Below are 22,270 nucleotides of genomic sequence, written 5' to 3'. Positions count from 1 at the left end.
CTTATCCCCAAGATTGGCGATATTTTAAAGAAGCTCGAAATTTAGCTCGGAATTCAATGCGAGATGATTATAATAGTTTCCAAAACCAAACTTTGTCTCAAAACCTTGCAGAAATCCAAAGAGATTCTGGTCGTATGTGAAGTATGGTAGCGGCAAGACGCAATCAATGCCTTCTCTGTTCGATAACACTGGAGATACTATCGAAGAGAGTGCTGCCAAAGCAGAGTTACTAAACACAGTTTTCCGAAATGCCTTCACAAAAGAAGACGAAGTAAATATTCCAATATTCGAATAAAGAACAGCTGCCAACATGAATAACGTAGGAGTAAACATTCTCGGAGTAGTGAAGCAACTTAAATCACTTAATAAAAGCAAATCTTCTGGTCCACACTGTGTACCAATTAGGTTCGTTTCAGACTGTGCTGATGCATTAGCTCCATACTTAACAATGGAATACAACCATTCGCTCGTAGAAGATCAGTACCCAAAGACTTGATAGTTGCACTGGCGACTCCAATATTCAAGAAAGGTAGGAGGAGTAATCCACTAAATTGCAGACCCATATCATTAACGTCGATATGCATCAGAAAATTTTGGAACACATATTGTGTTCGAATATTATGAATTACCTCGACGAAAACGGTCTATTGACACAATCAACATGGATTTAAAAAACATGGTTCTTGTGGAACACAACATGTTCTTTATTCACACGAAGTGTCGAGTGCTACTGACAAGGGATCTGCGATTGATTCCGTATTTCTGGATTTCCGGACGGCTTTTGACACTGTACCACACAAGCGGCTTGTAGTGAAATTGCGTGCTTATGGAATATCGTCTCAGTAAGTGGATTGGAATTACGATTCCCTGTCGGAGCGGTCACAGTTCATGATAATTGACGGAAAGTCATCGAGTAAAACATAAGTGATTTTTGGCGTTCCCCAAGAGAGTGTTATAGATCCTTTGCTGTTCCTTATCTATACAAACGATTTGGGAGACAATCTGAGCAGCCGTCTTCGGTTGTTTGCAGATGACGCTGTCGTTTGTCGACTAATAATGTCATCAGAAGATCAAAACAAATGGCAAAACAACTTATAAAAGATATCTGAATGGTACGAAAATTGGTAGTTGACCTTAAATAATGAAACATGTGAGGTCATTCACACGAGTGCTGAATGTGATCCGTTAAATTTCTGTTACACGATAAATCAGTCAAATCTAAAGGCCGTAATTTCAACTAAATACCTGGAAATTAGAATTATGAACAATTTAAATTGGAAGTGACACAAAGAAAACGTTGTGGGGAAGGTTAACCAACCACTGCATTTTATCGGCAGGGCACTTGGAAAATGTAACAGATCTACTAAGGAAATTGCCTACACTGCGCTTGTCTGTCCTCATTTAGAATGCTGCTGCGCGTTGTGGGATCCTTACCTGATAGGATTGATGGAGTACACCGAAAAAGTTCGAAGGACCGAACGTTTTGTATTGTTGCGAAATATGGGAGAGAGTGTCACTGAAATGATATAGGAATTGGGCTGGACGTCATTAAAACAAAGGCGTTTTTCATTGCGACGGAATCTCCTCACAATATTCCAATCACCAACTTTCTACTCCGCATGCGAAAATATTCAGTTGACACCGACCTACATGGGGAGAAACGATCACCACGATAAAATATGTGAAATCAGAAATCGTACTTAAATATATAGGTGTTCGTTCTTTCCGCACGCTATGCGAGATTGGAATAATAGAGAATTGCGAACCCACTGCCAGGCACTTAAATGTGATTTGCAGAGTATCCATGTAGATGCAGATATTAATTTAGTCTGAAAAGTGGTCATGAATCAAATCATGTCTGTGGAGTTTGAGTCCGATGCTTTTTCGTTGAGGATGGCCTTTGGCCAATGACAATTGGACAGTGGCGGTACTGAAGACAGAGTATGAATTATTACTCTGTGTATCACGTGCGTTAATTTGTAAATCATCATGTTGAACTCTGAACTGTTTGGAACTGGTGAATATATCGTATATTGTGATCACGAAATGGACTTAGATAGCGCTTATCTTTGATGACAATTTAGTTCGGGGAGTTTGCTACTATTCCCGTAATGCTCTCAACTTATCTTTAGCGCATTTGATAATGGTTTTTCTCTGTCTGTATTTTTAACTGAATATCACAGGACCTGTTGCAGAAATGGTTTGATATGTGGGGCAGATGGGATTTGTCGCCTTGGTGGGCAGGCTGAGATCGTGTGTGTGTTCGGCGTGTTTTCTGTCCTGGCTTGCAGCCTTATTATCTTCGAAATTGCTTGGCGGTTGTTTTCTACTCGTTTGTTCCGAGTACCACCGTGTATAAGCCGCGCTTTCATCCTTTAATTAAATATCCGGCCTGTCCGCCGGAACGGACAAGATCTTTTCATAACTCAAGGTGAATCATTAGTGTTGTGTAAATTTTGGATCGATAAGCACTGAACTTGATAGCGTGCTTATGGTGGTGACTGTGATCCTTTTGCAATCAGATCTAATTATCATCTTTAAAATACTGTTTTTGATATTAATTCGTGATCTAATCACATAGTTTTTTTTTTTAAATTTGGTGATGTACAACCGTTCGAAATTTTAAGATTGATCTTCGGTAATTCCATTTGTGTCCTTTAAAAATTAAAATTTTAAAATACGGGTGCAGACAGTTTAAGTCAGTTTATATTTTTTTAAGAGGACAATGGTCCGAATTAAAATTTTTGTATTGGTATTCTGATTCTGTAAATCTGTATTAATGAAATTTCGTCATTAGTTGAAATTAAAATTATGTATCATCTAGGAGTTTGTCCATCAGTAAAGATCCCTAGCTTCCTATCTCCTTTGGGTAGCTGTGGTTAAGTTGCAGTTTTCGTTTGTCTAGCACGTAACATGAGTAGTAACACAGCTCAACTGGTAGCAGAACTAATAAAGGGGAGGTTCCTTTCCTATCCTTAGTGTGGGTGGTCAAAGTTTGTGATAGTAGTGACTGGTACATTTAGTTAATGCGGTTTGCTGTTTTGGGAAGTTGCCCAGCATGGGTGGACGGACCTGCCCAGGAATTTCTTATTTGCGCAGCGAGCATTTAATTTACGAGCTGTGCGCATGCGGTTTGCCCGTGGAGGGCAATGTCGAAGGGTTGGCGGCCCGGTTCCGGGCGAGGGCGGCGGATACTCCGCTCTCCCTTCCTGTTGATTACCTTGTTGATGTGGGTGAGTGGCTTGCACGCATTAAAGTGTCGGTGGATGACATTGGCCGTACACTCGACTTTTTAAGATCTTCTCAAGTTACGCAGAGGCAAATTTTCCGCGTACATGCTCACCTAAAACACTATAGTAACTCATACAATGTAGGCTTTCACGGCCGGTGTTGTCTTCAGTTGAAACTTCCGGGCTGAGAGGCCGTGGTCGACGACCTCAGATGTCTCCCGCAGATGGAGACGAAACTTCAGGTGGAAATTTTGTACATCGACCGCGGCCTCTCAGCCCGGAAGTTTCAACTGAAGACTATAATAACTGTTTAACCGATTTATCGACTGTCCATTTCATTGAAGCAATGCAGGAACTTCGAAATCAAATTGTTTGTGACGTTCGGGATTTGCAAGCTTCTACCGTCGCGCTTGCTTTGGCTGATAGAGGTTTGGCAGATTAGCCCGTTGTACAGAGCAAAGATAAAGATGTGGGAGTGGGATGTAAAACTGTGTATTATGACTGTTTTTTGAAATTGCAGAATCCTGTTGTAAAAGTGTTTGAAGGAATTTCAAAATTATTTATTGAAACCTTAGATCATATTCAGGAGTTGTTGTGGTTGTTAGTCCGGTTACAAGTTCATGCTGATGCATTGGGGGTGCATCATTGGTAATTTTGTCTTTATTGTATCCGATGGCTCGAGGTTGCTTTGGTAAGATCTTAGCGGAGGAGTTGCAGAATCAAGGAACATTGGTTGAACTCCGTCGGAAAGTTTTAGGGAGAAAGCTCTCGCATCGAATACGGGTACAGTTGGAGCGTGATTTCTATTGGAGGGTACAAGCAGATGATGAGACGCTAGACCAACATTTTGATCGAGTGCCTACTGCAGTCGTTGCTCTTGACACGACAGTATCAGAAATAGATAATATAGATCATCTACTTGAGGAGATGCGTCCTCAAGATCGTTCGCGCTTAATTTTTGCGCAGCGTCCGACTTCATTGCCACAGTTCCAGCTGCTAATTCATTACGTAGAAGTCACCCTAGTTGATGATCAACGTCCGCAGTGCCAAAGTAAACAACTTTGCATGATAATTTCTAGTTGTGATAGAGAAAGGGGGTCCTATAGTAATCGCGTGTTACGATGTTATCGTTGCCAAGCTACCGATCGCTTAGAGCGGCAGTGACCCGCGTCCAGGAGCCCTAGGCCGAATAGCCGACGCCAGAGGCGAGGTAAGGGCAGCAAAGATCGTAACTGGCCTCTGAATTGTAAGGTGACATAGGGTCTGAGTCGTTCTCGCTTGTCATATGTTTGTGCTCGGATTGGAGTTGAGCCGGTTTGTGCTTTAGTTGATTCCGGTAGTTCGGTATCTGTAATTGACCAGACGTGGTATCTAGAATTACGACATTTGTGTAAATTTTCCTTACCACTGCCACCTGCGCAAAGATTTCGGGTTCCAGACGACCGTGAGTTGCCTTTGGCAGGGGAGGTGCGGGGTTATTTGCACATTAATGGGTTTTCCTGGCCACATAACGCTATCATTGCTAGTAATTGGAAGATTCCCGTGATATTGGGATGCGATTTTGCGCAACGTACCGGGTTGGTTATTAATTATGTGGCAGGTGTTTTCCATTTCAAAACGTGTAATCAGTCAAGAGGGACCAGTGTCGCCTATTTGGTTAATGTGCAGGTGGCGATGGGTCATCTTTCCACCGAGCAAGTGCGTGGTTTGAGACAGGTCATTGACCGGTACCCAGAGGAATTGTCCGAGCGGTTAGGCGAGTCGAAATTGTTGGAGTACGAGATAATCTTGACTGGCAGTGTTCCTGTCCATCAGGCGTCGTATAGATTATCACCTCCGAAGATGGGGATTTTTTGGTCATCAGTCTACTGACTGGTTTGATGCGGCCCCCGCTACGAATTCCTTTCCTGTGCTAACCTCTTCATCTCAGAGTAGCACTTGCAACCTACGTCCTCAATTATTTGCTTGACGTATTCCAATCTCTGTCTTCCTCTACAGTTTTTGCCCTCTACAGCTCTCTCTAGTACCATGGAAGTCATTCCCTCATGTCTTAGCAGATGTCCTATCATCCTGCCCCCTCTCCTTATCAGTGTTTTCCACATATTCCTTTCCTCTCCCATTCAGCGTAGAACCTCCTCATTCCTTACCTTATCAGTCCACCTAATTTTCAACATTCGTCTATAGCACCTCATCTCAAATGCTTCGATTCTCTTCTCTTCAGCTTTTCCCACAGTCCATGTATCACTACCATACAATGCTGTACTCCAGACGTACATCCTCAGAAATTTCTTCCTCAAATTAAGGCCGGTATTTGATATTAGTAGACTTCCCTCGGCCAGAAATGCCTTTTTTGCCATAGCGAGTCTGCTTTTCATGTCCTCCTTGCTCCGTCCGTCGTTGGTTATTTTACTGCCTAGGTAGCAGAATTCCTTAACTTCATTGACTTCGTGATCATCAATCCTGATGTTAAGATTCTCGCCGTTCTCATTTCTACTACTTCTCGTTACCTTCGTCTTTCTCCGATTTACTCTCAAACCATACTGTGTACTCATTAGACTGTTCATTCCGTTCAGCAGATCATTTAATTCTTCTTCACTTTCACTCAGGATAGCAATGTCATCTGCGAATCGTATCATTGATATCCTTTCACCTTGTATTTTAATTCCACTCCTGAAACTTTCTTTTATTTCCATCATTGCTTCCTCGATGTACAGATTGAAGAGTAGGGGCGAAAGGCTACAGCCTTGTCTTACACCCTTCTTAACACGAGCACTTCGTTCTTGATCGTCCACTCTTACTATTCCCTCTTGGTTGTTGTACATATTGTATATGATCCGTCTCTCCCTATAGCTTACCCCTACTTTTTTCAGAATCTCGAACAGCTTGCACCATTTTAAATTGTCGAACGCTTTTTCCAGGTCGACAAATCCTATGAAAGTGTCTTGATTTTTCTTTAGCCGTAACGTCAGAATTGCCTCTCTCGGCCCTTTACTTTTCCTAAAGCCAAACTGATCGTCACCTAGCGCATTCTCAATTTTCTTTTCCATTCTTCTGTATATTATTCTTGTAAGCAGCTTCGATGCATGAGCTGTTAAGCTGATTGTGCGATAATTCTCGCACTTGTCAGCTCTTTTCGTCTTCGGAATTGCGTGGATGATGCGTTTCCGAAAGTCAGATGGTATATCGCCAGACTCATATATTCTACACACCAACGTGAATAGTCATTTTGTTGCCACTTCCCCCAATGATTTTAGAAATTCTGATGGAATGTTATTTATCCCTTCTGCCTTATTTGACCGTAAGTCCTCCAAAGCTCTTTTAAATTCCGATTCTAATACTGGATCACCTATCTCTTCTAAATCGACTCTTGTTTCTTCTTCTATCACATCAGACAAATCTTCACCCTCATAGAGGCCTTCAATGTATTCTTTCCACCTATCTGCTCGCTCCTCTGCATTTAACAGTGGAATTCCCGTTGCACTCCTAATGTTACCACCGTTGCTTTTAATGTCATCAAAGGTTGTTTTGACTTTCCTGTATGCTGAGTCTGTCCTTCCGACAATCGTATCTTTTTCGATGTCTTCACATTTTTCCTGCAGCCATTTCGTCTTAGCTTCCCTGCACTTCCTATTTATTTCATTCCTCAGCGACTTGTATTTCTGTATTCCTGATTTTCCCGGAACATGTTTGTACTTCCTCCTTTCATCAGTCAACTGAAGTATTTCTTCTGTTACCCATGGTTTCTTCGCAGCTACCTTCTTTGTACCTATGTTTTCCTTCCCAACTTCTGTGATGGCCATTTTTAGAGATGCCCATTCCTCTTCAACTGTGCTGCCTACTGCGCTATTCCTTCTTCTGTATCTATAGCGTTAGAGAACTTCAAACGTATCTCGTCATTTCTTAGTACTTCCGTATCCCACTTCTTTGCGTACTGATTCTTCCTGACTGATGTCTTGAACTTCAGCCTACTCTTCATCACTACTATACTGTGATTATATCTGCTCCTGGGTACGCCTTACAATCCCGTATCTGATTTCGGAATCTTTGTCTGACCATGACGTAATCTAATTGAAATCTTCCCGTATCTCCCGGCCTTTTCCAGGTATACCTCCTCCTCTTGTGATTCTTGAACAGGGTATTCGCTATTACTAGCTGAAACTTGTTACAGAACTCAATTAGTCTTTCTCCTCTTTCATTCCTTGTCCCAAGCCCATATTCTCCTGTAACCTTTTTTTCTACTCCTTCCCCTACAACTGCATTCCAGTCGCCCATGACTATTAGATTTTCGTCCCCCTTTACATACTGCATTACCCTTTCAATATCCTTATACACTTTCTCTATCTGTTCATCTTCAGCTTGCGACGTCGGCATGTATACCTGAACTATCGTTGTCGGTGTTGGTCTGCTGTCGATTCTGATTAGAACAACTCGGTCACTGAACTGTTCACAGTAACACACCCTCTGCCCTACCTTCCTATTCATAACGAATCCTACACCTGTTATACCATTTTCTGCTGCTGTTGATATTACCCGATCCTCATCTGACCAGAAATCCTTGTCTTCCTTCCACTTCACTTCACTGACCCCTACTATATCTACATTGAGTCTTTGCATTTCCCTTTTCAGATTTTCTAGTTTCCCTACCACGTTCAAGCTTCTGACATTCCACGCCCCGACGCATAGAACGTTATCCTTTCGTTGATTATTCAATCTTTTTCTCATGGTAACCTCCCCCTTGGCAGTCTCCTCCCGGAGATCCGAATGGGGGACTATTCCGGAATCTTTTGCCAATGGAGAGATCATCATGACACTTCTTCAATTACAGGCCACATGTCCTGTGGATACACGTTACGTGTCTTTAATGCAGTGGTTTCCATTGCCTTCTGCATCCTCATGTCGTTGATCATTGCTGATTCTTCCGCCTTTAGGGGCAATTTCCCACCCCTAGGACAAGAGAGTGCCCCTCACTGTATTGCGACGTGGGTCGTTTGGTTGCAAGTTGTCAGGCACGTAAAAGGGTGAAACCCAACTCGGGCGCTCGTCATGGGCTGTTACAATATCAAAGGGAGATTATCCTCTCGATAGTCTTTATTGATTACATCAGACCGTTGACGCGCACTAGATGGGGTAACGAATATGTGTTGGTTGTAGTTGATGCCTTCTCTCGCTTTGTGTAATTGCTACCAACTCGTGGTGTTACGGCTGATATTACCACTCATCAGTTGGCTAGAGTAATTTCATGGTTTGAGCCATCTAAATGCTTGGTGAGTGACAATACTCCGGCCATCTTATCGAAGATCATTAAGGATTTTTGTTTCAACCATGGGATCAAACATATTACCACCACTCCATGTTATCGGAAGGCTTCCTTTGCGGAGAGCTTTTGTTAAGTCATAGTAGTTTTAATTGTTCTTTTATTCGGTGAATGTCTCAGTTTGGTTTTGGGTTATGTTACAGATAGTCACATAGTTAGTAAGCCTTGCATGGTCTTGAAAAAGGTGAAACACGAGTTGAATTTGTCTGGCGCGTGAATTATTTGCTGTTGCAGAAATGGTCTGCTATGAGGGACGGATGGGGTTGGTCGCCTAGGTGGGCAGGCTGAGATCGTGTGTGTGTTCGGCGTGTTTTCTGCCCTGGCTGGCAGCCAGATCTTTGAAATTGCTTGGCGGTTGTTTTCTTCTCGTTTGTTCCGAGTAGCACCTTGTATAAGCCGCGCTTCCATCCGGACGAGATCTTTTCATAAGTAACTCAAGGTGAATCATTAATGTTGTGTAAATTTTGGCAACGTAAGCAATGAACTTGATAGCGTGCTTATGGTGGTGACTGTCTATGATCCTTTTGCAATCAGATATAATTATTATCTTTAAAATACTGTTTTTTATATTAATTCATGAGCTTATCACATAGTTTTTCTAAGTTTGGTCAAGGACAACCGTCGAAATTTAATGGCTTGATCTTCGGTAATTCCATTTGTGTCCTTTAAAAAAAATAAAAAGTGGGGGCAAACGGTTAAGTAAATTGTACATTTTCTTAAGAGGACAAAAGTCCGAATAAAATTTTTATATTGTTATTCTGATTTTGTAATTCTGTAATTATGAAATTTGTTCTTTAGTTGAAATTAAAATTACGTACCAACCACAAATTTGTCCATCAGCAAAGATTCCTAGCTTCCTGCCTCCTTTCAGTAGCTGTTGTTAAATTGCAATTTTGGTTTCTGTAGCACGTAGCTTGAGCAGTAACAGTGCTATATTTTTTCTTAGGTATAAAGGTAAAGGAGACGTAATAGTAAATTTCGTTGCTTTAAATGGATTGACATGTTATATTATTTATCTGTTAATAATACGTTTGAAGATTTGTACAATGGATTAGAGTACATAATAATTATGTTACGTTAGATCGTAATGTTGATCTTTTACATGTGCGTTTTAAAATGCACACAATAACACTAGGATGAAATGTACAGTATGTTTTACTGAAATCAGTTTATGTTGTTTCAACATGTGTTCAAAATATAAATTAAGACAAACATGCTGTAAAACGATGGGATGTGGACAGTGTTGCACGTTGAATTTCATCCAAGTTAATAGTAAATGTTTCATGTCTGCGCGAGTGATTGGAATTTCATTGTAAGCTTGTTCCAATTCACCCCACAAGTGAAGAGTTGTAACGCGAATTTGAAGACTTTTTCTTATGTCTAGTGGGTTGACTTCTACAAACAGTGACAGTGCCTCTGTGAAGGCCAGTTCTCATTCAGAATGGTCGAAAATTAGATATTTATAATTGCATTTTTTTAAAGGTGGATATGTGGTGGTGGTGGTTAGTGTTTAACGTCCCGTCGACAACGAGGTCATTAGAGACGGAGCGCAAGCTCGGGTTAGGGAAGGATTGGGAAGGAAATCGGCCGTGTCCTTTCAAAGGAACCATCCCGGAATTTGCCTGAAACGATTTAGGGAAATCACGGAAAACCTAAATCAGGATGGCTGGAGACGGGATTGAACCGTCGTCCTCCCGAATGCGAGTCCAGCGTGCTAACCACTGCGCCATCTCGCTCGGTAAAGGTGGATATGTCTAGAATGTTGGAACGAAAACGTTTTTTAATCCATTCATTGCAAAAGTTTCTACAGCCAATTGGTCGAAGCAGTGTCAAGGCCTCCGTGAGACGCTCTCAGCCGAGGACGCCCGGCTGAGGCAGAAAACTTGTGCCGTGACGCACCTTCACAAAATGATTTATTTTCCAGTATGCATGAAAATATATTCGCCGAAAAAGCTGACTGTCGAACATCGTGTGCAGGCTGTCGAACGCAGCTTATCCAGCTCAGCCAGATAGGATTTTCTCGCCGAGAAGGACGAGGAAATTGCTCTCCAGGACGAATTTGAGTTACAGGAAGGGTTGTTATACGGTCCTGGAATTGCAGACTAAACTAAGTAACGAAAAGCTCTTTCTTCCTTTTCGTGAACTTTTGGTCACAATTGGTCGAAACATAATTCTAGCCCGCCATATAGGATTAGCCATTTTGAATTTTGAAAATATAACTTCATATTTGTGTTTATCGATATCAAAAATATATAAGAACATGTAGCTTTTATGCAAATGAAACAAATAATACGTATAAAAGTTTTCCCTAAACCTTAAACAGGTTTTTCTCGAGAAACTGTTTGCCAAAACTGCGTTCAACCTATCAACTTCTACTTTTGGCTTGCGAAAAGTAAACATTTTTGAGGAGTGCCTGTAGTATATGAAAGTTATTAATAGTATTCTTTGTAAAGCCATAAAGAGTGAACAAAACCCCCAAAAATCGAACTCAAAGTTCGAGCTAGCATCATATCGTTTTATTTAAGGTTATTTCACTGTTTGGGTATAAGATCCCTTAAAGTTAGTGTAGTATCGACTGATGTTATCCATTTTTTATTTCAGATAACTCCTGAGGGGCTACGCTGTGTACTTCAAACTCGCAGGCCCTTAATCAAATCTTAATTTCCTGTGCCGTTTTTCTTCTGTATTGAAAATTTAAAATGAAGGTTAGGGTATGATCACTCACAATCCAGGCACTTGAACGTCTTTTTCTCATAAATATCTTGCACTATTTAAGCATCCATCGATAAAATAGTGATCAATAGGTCCATTATTTAGAAGATCGCACCACATGTTGATTGACCAAGGTCTGTGAATTTTCAGAGGGCCAGTAGGCATGTTGCGAGGATTAACGTGCCCATGGTTTGTAAATGATGAATGATCTGTAAATAAATCTTCATCAAGAACATATCATTTGTTTTCAGTTTCTGTAACACCTGTCCGAAGTACTCCGTTCTTCTTCGAAAATCATTATCATGGAGCTCCTGACGAAGTGATATGGATGAAATCTGTTGCAACATAGTATTCGTGAAACATTTCGTCAAATTACTCCTTCCTCACGTTCGAGCTCTCTTGTAGGAGCTGTATTGTACTACCACAGCTGTTAAGATGTCAGTTACACGTCGATAGTTGTTGTTAATTGCAGCAGTATATGATTTTTTTAGACCTTTTCTATTTCCTCGAATGTTTGTGTTATGTCTGAAAAGATAAATGGCGGAGGTGTTTCACAAGGACGATATCTCTCAGCATAGAATTCCACTGCTGCTCTCATATTTTGCGCACATTCACAGTGTATAAAAACAATATCAACTTTCTCAATCTTTTGAGTGGAGCATTGTGAATATCTGATACCAGTATGCAGACACCGTTTACTCGCTACGGCAGCAAACCATAGACTTATGGTTTCCATGCAACAAGTAAACGTACGAACCCTTCAGTGAGTGGAATCTTGTTCACTTTCGATGTATCCTGTGCACTACTCCTATTCAACCAATTAGTGACTTATTCTTTGTCAATAATATTTCATAAACTGACCTTAATACGCAACCAAACGCACAGAACCTAACGCGTTGTACGTGTCTTCCAAAAGTATTATTCAACGGTAAGTGATACAACATGCAACTCTATTTAAAATAACAGTTGATTATCGTATCTCCTCTGCCATTCGATCCACAGAAAATGATGAGCACCACATTATGTCCCCTTTCAACCCAAGCAGCTTTCATTTGAAATAGTTTCTTCTGTCACTAAAAGTGTCTAAGTTAGTCAGGGAACCTGTCTTACGTGTCTCACCCTGTATTTGAACGGAAATGAAATCACATCGAAGAAAATAACATTAAATATGTCGACAGCTCACGTACATGCATTTGCAAATGCTGGGCGGAAAATGCTGCTGAAACTCTTACTAGTATCCAAGAATTTCATGTTCTTCTGAACACATTAACGTGAAAACTGCAGACAGGACTGATGTGTTGTTATATCGTAATGCTCACAAAAGTGTTGTGATATTCTGCGTGCGAAGCTGAGCCTCAAGATTCTTAGTCGGTGTGACGTAATGTATGCTGGCAGAACATTCAACTTTTCCACAAAGCTATTTGTGTCACATACTTACGATTCATGGATATGTAAAATGGACATAATATTCCAATAGTACTTTTATTTGTAGAAAGATAGAAAACTATCATTTCAGCATCTCTTTCCAACAGTTGTTGATAAATGTGATAATCTTGGTCTGAATTATCTCCCTCAACTGTTTTCAGACTCTGAAGAGATAGTTATGAATGTTGGAAGTGTAAATTCCTGTAAGAACACAAGGATATAAATTTTATCTAACATAGAGCTGGTGCCTAAGGAGACAACATTGAGATTTGCACATTATTATTTTTCCAGGAATCGGGAAGTTCTTCTCTTACATATTTGGTTTACCAGTGTTGGAAACTTACATAGTTGGTGACTGTTCCGTTGAAACTTAATGTCAGTGATACCTGCTCCAGAAAAACAGCAATCGTTTTGAGACTGTTAGTGGAGTCTTATGTAAACGATAACGCAGTCTTTACTCCAACCACGTGAGCAGAACTAAGTGTATTTACACAGAAATAATCAGTTCTTCTCCTAATACCTATATATATATACGTAGATATCATTAAGTACTGAAACGAATTCCGCTCAACACCAATACTGCAGTCAAATCTTCAAAAAAGAAAAAAAAGAAAATAGCCTTGTCTCGCTTTAAAATTCATGACGCAGTGTTGGCGAAGTTTAAAGCCGGAGAAACTGCTAGAGCACAATATGTTAAATTACACTGTGAAGTCCTATTAACGTGACCACCTGTCATGCAACGCGGGCGCTGCGGGACTTACAGGGATGTGAAGCCATGCCGACTCAGCACTGTAGCCAGCTGTACTAAGTTTCTCTGTTGAGGATCCATGGTGCAAATAGCCTGATCGAGGTGGTCCACAGATTCTGGATTGGGTTGAATTCCGGAGAGTTTGATGGCCAGGCGAGTAGGGTAAACTCACCTTGGTGTTCTTCGAACCACGCACTTACACAGCGAGCTGTGTGGCACGTTGCATTGTTCTGCTGGTAGATTCTATCATGCTGACGAAAAACATACTGCATGTGGGATGAATATGGTCACTAAGGGTAGATGTGTACACGTGTTGATCCATCGTACCTACGAGAACTACGATATCACCAACGAATCGCCATGAAAAGATCCCCAAGACAATAAAGCTTCTTCCTTGTTTGCCTTCAGACGTTTCACGCCCTACAGGCCAACAGCCATCTCATGGGGGACAAAACGTCATTCATCTGACGTAAAGTTACGCTACTGGAGCGGAAATTCCAGCCTTCGTTGCCGATGAACAGCAGTGAGCATGGGTGCATGAAGTAGGCACCTGCTGTGCAGACCCAACAGTCGCCGGAACGGTCGTTGGGGAGACATTGGTGGCAGGCCCGTGGTCAATCTGGGCGATCAGTTTCTCAATAGTTGCATGTCTACTCTCCAGTGCACATGTCGTTCGCGGCTCGTGGTCTTGCGGTAGTGTTCTCGCTTCCCGTGTACGGGCTCCCGGGTTCGATTCCCGGCGGGGCCAGGGATATTCTCTGCCTCGAGATCAATGGGTGTTGTGTGTCTTCCATCATCATTTCATCCTCATTCACTTGCAAGTCGACCCGGCGGGGGGTCTCCTGGCGACCAATGCCATACGCTCATTATCATTAGTACACATGTCCTCAAGGGTCGTTCACTCCAGTCATTTATGGCCCGTAGTGCACCACAGATGCCTCGGTGTCAGTTTTTGATAGCGCCATTTTGCCAAGCACGGCATACATTAACCACGTCCGCACGCGAGGGGTTTACAAATTTAGCTGTTCCGGAAATGATCCACTCTTTGCCCAAAAGTGAATGATCGTGCTGTTTTGGACGTCAGACAAATCGCTTTGTTGCCGCATTATGACAATTGCAAGGCTATCCTCGCCCCTCCGACGCGCTTTATATACCCTCCACTGCTAGTGCTGCCACCTGCCAACTGTGAGTCGTTATTGTACGTGGACGTCGTACATAGGCTTATTAATGTGAGTAGACCGTGTAATTTCCTATAGAGTAAAATCTGTAAGTACAAGCTAAAATGAAAAATATTGCCAATGGGAGGTTCATAGTAGGCTAATAGGACAATAAATTTATTTATACATTTAAAAATACAATGTAAAAAAGGACATACTTTTGAGGTGCGATACAATTCACCTCCTCTTGGGTAACGCAAACCTAACTGGTGCAAAATGAATAATTCACATTTAAACGTCACAGGCCTTAGCTGTCTTTTTTAAGGCCATTACATAATATATAAAATTGCAGTTGAGTGTGACATTAGCATTTTCTAATCAGGTTGGACTTCATATTATCCCGCTATGCGGAACAGTTGTTGCAAACAGACAATAGATAAAAAAACAGAAATCGCCGCGCGGAGTGGCCGCGCGGTTAGAGGTTCCATGTCACTGGCCGAGCGGCCCCTCCAGCCGGAGGTTCGAGTCCTCCCTCGGGCATGGGTGTGTGTGTTGTTCTTAGCATAGGTTAGTTTAAGTTAGTTTAATTAGTGTGTAAGTCTAGGTACCGATGACCTCTGCAGTTTGATCCCTTAAGAACTCACACACATTTCAACATTTTTTGAACAGAAATCGATCGCGAAACTCGTCGTTTTATTACAGCAGATCTAAATTTCAGTTATTACATAGTCATCTTCAGTGCATATAACAGCAGCTGACATGAATCTAAAGCGCCAAATAGCAAACAATACTGGTGGTGTACAGTGTACAGGACTCTAACACGAATTTGAGCTCCTGAACTTGAGTTCATATCAGACTCCTGTACACTGTACATCAGCAGTATAGGTTACTATATGGCACTTTAGACTAATGTCAGCTGCTGTTATATGCAATTGAAATCTCGATCTACTGCAATGAAACGATGAACTTTTCTCCAGCGTCGAACAGTGTATTCAGTAAAAATGATTTCGAATTTCAGCAGGAAAAACTTAATCAGATTAGTCATAATTATTTATCTGCAGAAACAAAATGCTTTTGGGCCACGGCCACTAAAATAATTTTACAAATTACATTTATTCGTAAGGATAGGAAGTGGTAATTTTCCAGTTATCAGTTATAAAATTTTTTGTCATTAGTATTTACTGGTTGCTGTGAGACATACAGACCTGGCACGCGGGCATAGATGAAAGAGAGAGCTGTAGTGCAGTTCTTGCCGGGCGGTGATAGTTCTGTCGTCCGCGAAACTGACGGGACAATGTGGTCGGTTAGCCGCGTGTCACAGCAGCGTGGAGGGAACAGGCTGGTCTTGGGAGTCGGCTGGTGCCGTCTCTCATGGACAGGCGGTGAGTCTTCATCTGCTATCGGCGCTGGCCGTCCGTCTCAGACGTCCACAAGGAAGTATTGCTGTTTCCGTGTCGATCACAAGTGTTCCAAGGCAATCACTTTGCGTCCTCCAGAGCTATTTCCATGGGCGCGGCCGTACATTCAATTGGCTGGCGCATACTTTTCTTCTGCTGCAATTTCATAATCGGCTGTGAATTTTGCTCTGTTATCCCTTAGGAGATTTTTCCGGTTCCGTACCCCAACTGGTAAAAACGGAACACTTACAGGATCACTCTGTTGTCCGCCTGTCTGTCTGTCCAACTGCTGAAAACCTTTTTCAGACGAACGGATAGACGTAACAAGTTGAAATTTTATGCCACGTCCTATGGTCTACATGCTCTTGACAGATACAAAATCAAAGATTCTAAGTCAACGCAGTCAAAAGATGGGGCCATTTATGTCGCTTATTTTGATACTCGAAAACTCACTCATCAGAACCTATAAGGTAATTTCCGTTGATCTGCAATTACGAAATTTGGCACGAATCAAGGTTTAACAGTAAAAGAAAAGGAAAAATTCCCGCAAGTGCTAATTTGTAATGACACCAAACGAAAAAAATATTTCTTCAGTAATTTGTTGTCTGTCCGTTCATCTGTTAAGACGTCCTTATCTCGAGAACGGGGTTAGGTATTAGGTTGAAACTTAGGTCACACACGGAAGTCTATGATCCCTTGGTCGCGTATGAAGCTTAAACTTAAGTCGATGGAATCAAAAGATACAACCAGTTATGTCACATACTTTGACACTCGTAAACTCACTCATTACTACGTACAGGGCATTTCCCGTTGGCCTAGAATCATGACAGAAAGCAAGGTTTTACATTAAAAGAAATGAAAACTGCGGAAAATTGTTAATTTGTAACTATCTCAAACAAAATATATTTTCTTATCCTTCGTTATCCATCTTGAAATTTAAAAGTAAAGCATTCTCGGAAGTCTTGGAATTCCTGGGAACGATATCTTACCAGTATGAAGGCGATAACAGGCAAAAATCGTCGAGATTCTCGATTTCCGGGATGAACGGTGTGTACATACATACATACATAATAGACCTGCTCGCACCTGGCCACTTTTCTGTAGTAGATTGAGCCCTCCTCCATAGACATGAGGCTCATTCCTACAAAGTTATTACGTTGCGTTCCTTTGATTATGTTCCACGCTTTATTTACTTTTGTGTTGACTGCTTCTAGGTTGGTTGGTTGATTTGCTGGACAGGACCATACAGCGAGGTCATCGGTCCCAACGGAGGAGGAAAGGGCAGGAAAGTAAATCGGCCGTGCCCTTTCAAAGGAACCATTGTAACGTTTATGCAGCCTGAGCTATCTGTAAACGGAATCTAACTTGCATAACACTGTGTGCCTGTTGTATGAGTGTCAGTTTCACTGTTCCAAGATGCTACTTCAGACGGGGGTAAAATGCGCAACGGAAAATAATAAACGCTAAATGAAGATTTGGTCCTGTCTCACTAACCCCCTGAATCAGGTCTTAGGATCTCTTAATTCTATAAATTACAATCTAAACATAAATGAATAATGAAGGCAACTAATCCTATAAATGATAAACATTGTTCCTGCTTATATATTTATTGTAGATTACAAAGTTTAGATTTCCTAAGTAAAATTACTAATCAATTCCCCAACTTTGCCCATTATTATGACTGCGCGATCTAATATCAATAACGCGAAATAACTGACATCATCCACGTACCAAACACTAGAAGACACTACTTTCAAAGATGATCTGCGGTGGTGTGGAACCTCAGTGGAAATAAACTAACATGATCACAGCTGTTTTGCTTTTATAGCCCACATGAGCATAATAATTTGCGATATCAACGCATGTACTGCGTCCGGTGCGTCGAAGTGATGGTTCTCGTACTCGTCTGCGACGATGGAAAAACTCCAGCCACAAATAAACTCTTTCAAACACTAGGACGGCAGAAGGCGGTCCTCTGACTAATATACTCTAATACTGTGATCTCCTCTCTGTGTTCTACAGACGAGAAACTCTAACTCCCAGCCACAAGGACGGAGTTCAACGTCTCAACGTAACTATAGGCAGAGGAAGTGCTCTCAATTACTGAATGCTGCGTACTCAACGACGACTTCCAACCCGGAGGTGAAGTCCAGAATCATAAAGAAATGTTCAGGAGTGGAATTAAAATTGAAGGTGAAAGGATATCAATGATACGATTCGCTGATTACGTTGCTATCCCTAGTAAAAGTGAAGAAGAACTGCACGATCTACTCAGTGGAATGAACAGTCTAATGAATAACGAATGAGGGTTGAGAGTACATCGAAGAAAGACGAAAGTTCTGAGCAGTAGCAGAAACGAGAACACACAGAAAATTAACATCAGGATTGATGGCCACGAAGTAGAGTCTATAAGAAATTCTACTGCCTAGGCAGCAAAATTACCAATATTCGATATAATGTACGCTTGGAGAACGGAATTGTGTGGTAGTGGAATATGGACTGTGGGAAAACCGGAACAGAAGAGAATCGTAGCATTTGAATTCTGATGCTACAGACGAATGTTTAATGTTAGATGGACTGATAAGTTAAGAATTGTGAAGTTTCTGCGCAGATCGGAGAGGAAAGGAATATGCGGTAAACTCAGACAAGATGAAGGAACACGATGACAGTACATCTGTTCAGGCATGAGGGTGTAGCTTCTAGGGTACTAAATGTAGAATCTAAAAATTGTAGAAGAAGACAGAGATTGGAATACATCTAGCAAATCATTGAGAAAGTACGTTGCAAGTGCTACCCCGAGATGAAGAGGTTGACAGAGGAGAGGAATTCGTAGCGGAGCTCATCAAACCAATCGAAGACTGATGACTCAAAATGAAACGGAACTTTTATCGATTGCTTGACGCCGTCTCCTCTTCAGTAGCTGCCCTGTTCCGTGTTTTAGTATTTGAAGTAACTGGTCATTGAAAAAGAAAGAACAGGAAACGATAGAATGCAATTGCACATGGCCGGCCGCGGTGGTCTAGCGGTTCTAGGCGCACAGTCCGGAACCGCGCGCCTGCTACGGTCGCAGGTTCGAATCCTGCCTCGGGCATGGATGTGTGTGATGTCCTTAGGGTGGTTAGGTTTAAGTAGTTCTAAGTTCTAGGGGACTGATGACCACAGTAGTTAAGTCCCATGGTGCTCAGAGCCAATTGCACGTCACTGGATAGAGGAAGATTCAATGTTTTGACAGAGCTGCTCTGTTATTTGTTAATAGCAACATGGCAACCACACCACCAGAGAAATCATTTTGTGAGTTGGAATTTACGCGAAGTCAGCCCACTGTTCAAGTGAACGTGCATTCCGATGTCGGTTCCGCAAGAAGACGCCTCTGCGCTTCGCATATAAAATTCTTGGAAGGTGGTTGCATATGCGAAGGGAAAAGCACTGGTCGCTCTTGCACTCCGAATGAAAATGTAGAGCGTATCCGAGATGCGCTCATAAAGAGTCCCCGGAAGACTGGCAGACCATGAACTTCAGCTTCTCAAACAACGGCGCCTGCATATGAAGCCTTACAAGCTGTAGTTACAGCAGCAATTTTGTATTTCGAATCTACAGCATATGGCAGAGGAGCGACCTTAAGTGGAATGATCATACAAAACAGATAGTGGGAAAACCAAACACCAGACTTAGATACATCGGAAGTATCTTAAAGAATGTAACTCATCCACGAACGAAGGGGCTTATAAGGCGCTTGTTCGCCCGATTCTTGAGTGTTGTTCATCTATCTGGGATCTCTATCAGGCAGGACTGATAGAAGAGATAGAGAAGATCCAACGAGGAGCGGTGCGTTTCGTCACGGGATCGTTTAGCTGGCGAGATAGCGTTATGGAAATGCTGAACAAACTCCACTGGCAGACGTTACAAGAGAGGCTTGTGCACCACGCAGAGATTTACTATTGAAATTTCGAGACAGCACTTTTCAGGAGGAGTCAGACAACATATTACTTCCCCTCCCCCCCCCCCTCCCACATACGTCCCACGTATTGACAACGAGGAGAAAATTCTTCCCACGCATTATTCGCGAGTGGAATAGGGTTGAACGGATCAGATAGTTGTACGGAAAGTACCCTCCGCCACACACAATTAGGTGGCTTGCTGAGTATGATGTAGATGTAGATGTGGATACTTTTTCCAAAGACTCATCTTTCCGGACGAATTGGCGTTCTCGTCGAATGAAAGATTCACAGAAACTGAATGTGTTTTGCACCGTTTCCGTTCACAGAGTTTATTAACCATTCTTTTTTTGCGGAGGAAACTGTGACAGTAATGTCATACCTGGACATGTTGCAAAATGGTTTGTTTTTTCCACTTCACGAAGGGTCCAATGATTTTATGCATGGCGACATCCCACTTCTTTTTCCCCTTGAGGGGCAGCGTTATCTTAACACCACCACCAAGGCAAAGTGGTCTTGGACGAGATGGACAACTGCGGCACGTTCGTTTCCTTTGGCCTGCCAGGTGACCAGATCTCACCCTTTGCGTTTCTTTTCTGTTGGGTTACATGGATGATAGTCTCCGTACCTCCTATGGCAGCTACACTTCAGGAGATGAGAAATAGAATTGTTGAAGCTGTCAATCCAATAAATAGGGACCTGTTGATTCGTGTGTGGATTGAAATGGACTATCGTTTCCATGATTCTCGAGCAACGCAAAGTGTTCATGTTGAGTATATGGTACAGTGTCTGAGAAAGCATAAAATTTTGAACAATGCACACTGTGTTCCTGTCTTTCACAGTTTGTAATACACAACTGAAATCTGCTCTTTCTTTTTAAATCATTTTACACCTTTTGGTGATTGCACAACTACATTTGTTAAGTAACTCTCCCTTAATCTCTTCGTACAACCTTCACTTTATTTTATTGAACATGTTGGTTAATGTATGCTAGTAAAACGGCGAGCTGCATCATGGTTCTAAGTCCACGGTATACTGTAGGACTGGCCACGACACTCAAAATTTGGAAGGTAAGGGCGTAGCAGGTCCTACAGCGGGAAACTAAAATTGGCGACCATGGAGGACCTGCATGGAGCTGTGGATAGGTGGCGCTAGATGGGAGTATGGGTCAGCTGGGAAGCCTGCCGAAATAGTCCGCGCACTTGCGAAAAACACTATGATTATTTTTGCTCTTAACTGCTCCTTGCCGTGGAATTCCATTGTCTTAGTTTTACTTTTAAACACTGTCATATTATAATCGCTTGCTACTTTGTGAAAGAGACGAACTGCTGTATGTAACTTATCTTGTGAGTCCTCTAAGGTTATTTGATCATTTGCGAACAGGAGTGTATTTATAAATTCATTATTAAGTTTATAATATTTTATTCTGCAATTTCTTTATGATGTCGTCTATGTATATATCAAATAAGGTGGGTGACAATAGACACCATTATTTCATTCCTTGAGAAATGTTTCTGGTAATTCTAGAATTTTTTCTAGAAATCATGAACTAATATACACTGACGGAAAAATACTGCAACACAAGAAGGAGTTGTATGATATAAAAGAAAGTTGGCGCGTGTGTTTCTGCATTTAAAAGATTATGTCGGTTCAGATTTTATGCGGGTTGCGTAACAGTGGCGCTAATAGCATCTATATAAGAATGCAAATCAGACTTCCTTTAAATAACGGTCAAGGAAGTTAACTACTTTTGAGATTGGACTAGATGAGTTCATGTTAACCCAGAATGCCTTTAAGGTGACAAAGATGCCATTATCAACACCTCACTGATTTTGAATGAGGTCGTCTACGATACTGCAGAAAGCCTTGGCAAGAATGTAGCGCCTGTACATTATTGCTGGCAGCGGTGGTCACGAGAATGTTTGGTCGCAGGAAGACCGAGCTGCAGACGGCTACATGGTGCTACCATGAGGGAAGACCACTGTGTTCGGCGCATGCCTGTGGCGCATCATAATGCACCTGCAGCACCAGTTGGAGTGGGAACTGTCACCACAGTGATTCGTCACTGTCACAGTGTTACAAATCGGTTATTTCAAGGACAGCTTCGAGCCAGCGTCCAGTAACGTGCAATCGACTGACCCCAAACCACCACTATTTGCGACTTCAGTGGTGTCAAGCGATAGCTCATTGGAGGTCGGGTGGAGGTCTGTTGTATTTTCTGATGAAATCTGGTTCTGTTTCAGTGCTAGTGATGACCGTGTGTTGGTTAAAAGAAGGCGAGCTGGGGGACTGTAATCATCCTGTCTGGATGCCAGACACACTGGACCTACATCTGTAGTTATGGTCAGAGGT

This window comes from Schistocerca piceifrons, chromosome 3 (assembly GCF_021461385.2).
Source record: "Schistocerca piceifrons isolate TAMUIC-IGC-003096 chromosome 3, iqSchPice1.1, whole genome shotgun sequence".
NCBI classification, from domain to species: Eukaryota; Metazoa; Arthropoda; class Insecta; order Orthoptera; family Acrididae; genus Schistocerca; species Schistocerca piceifrons.
This window is presented reverse-complemented; position numbering follows the sequence as displayed.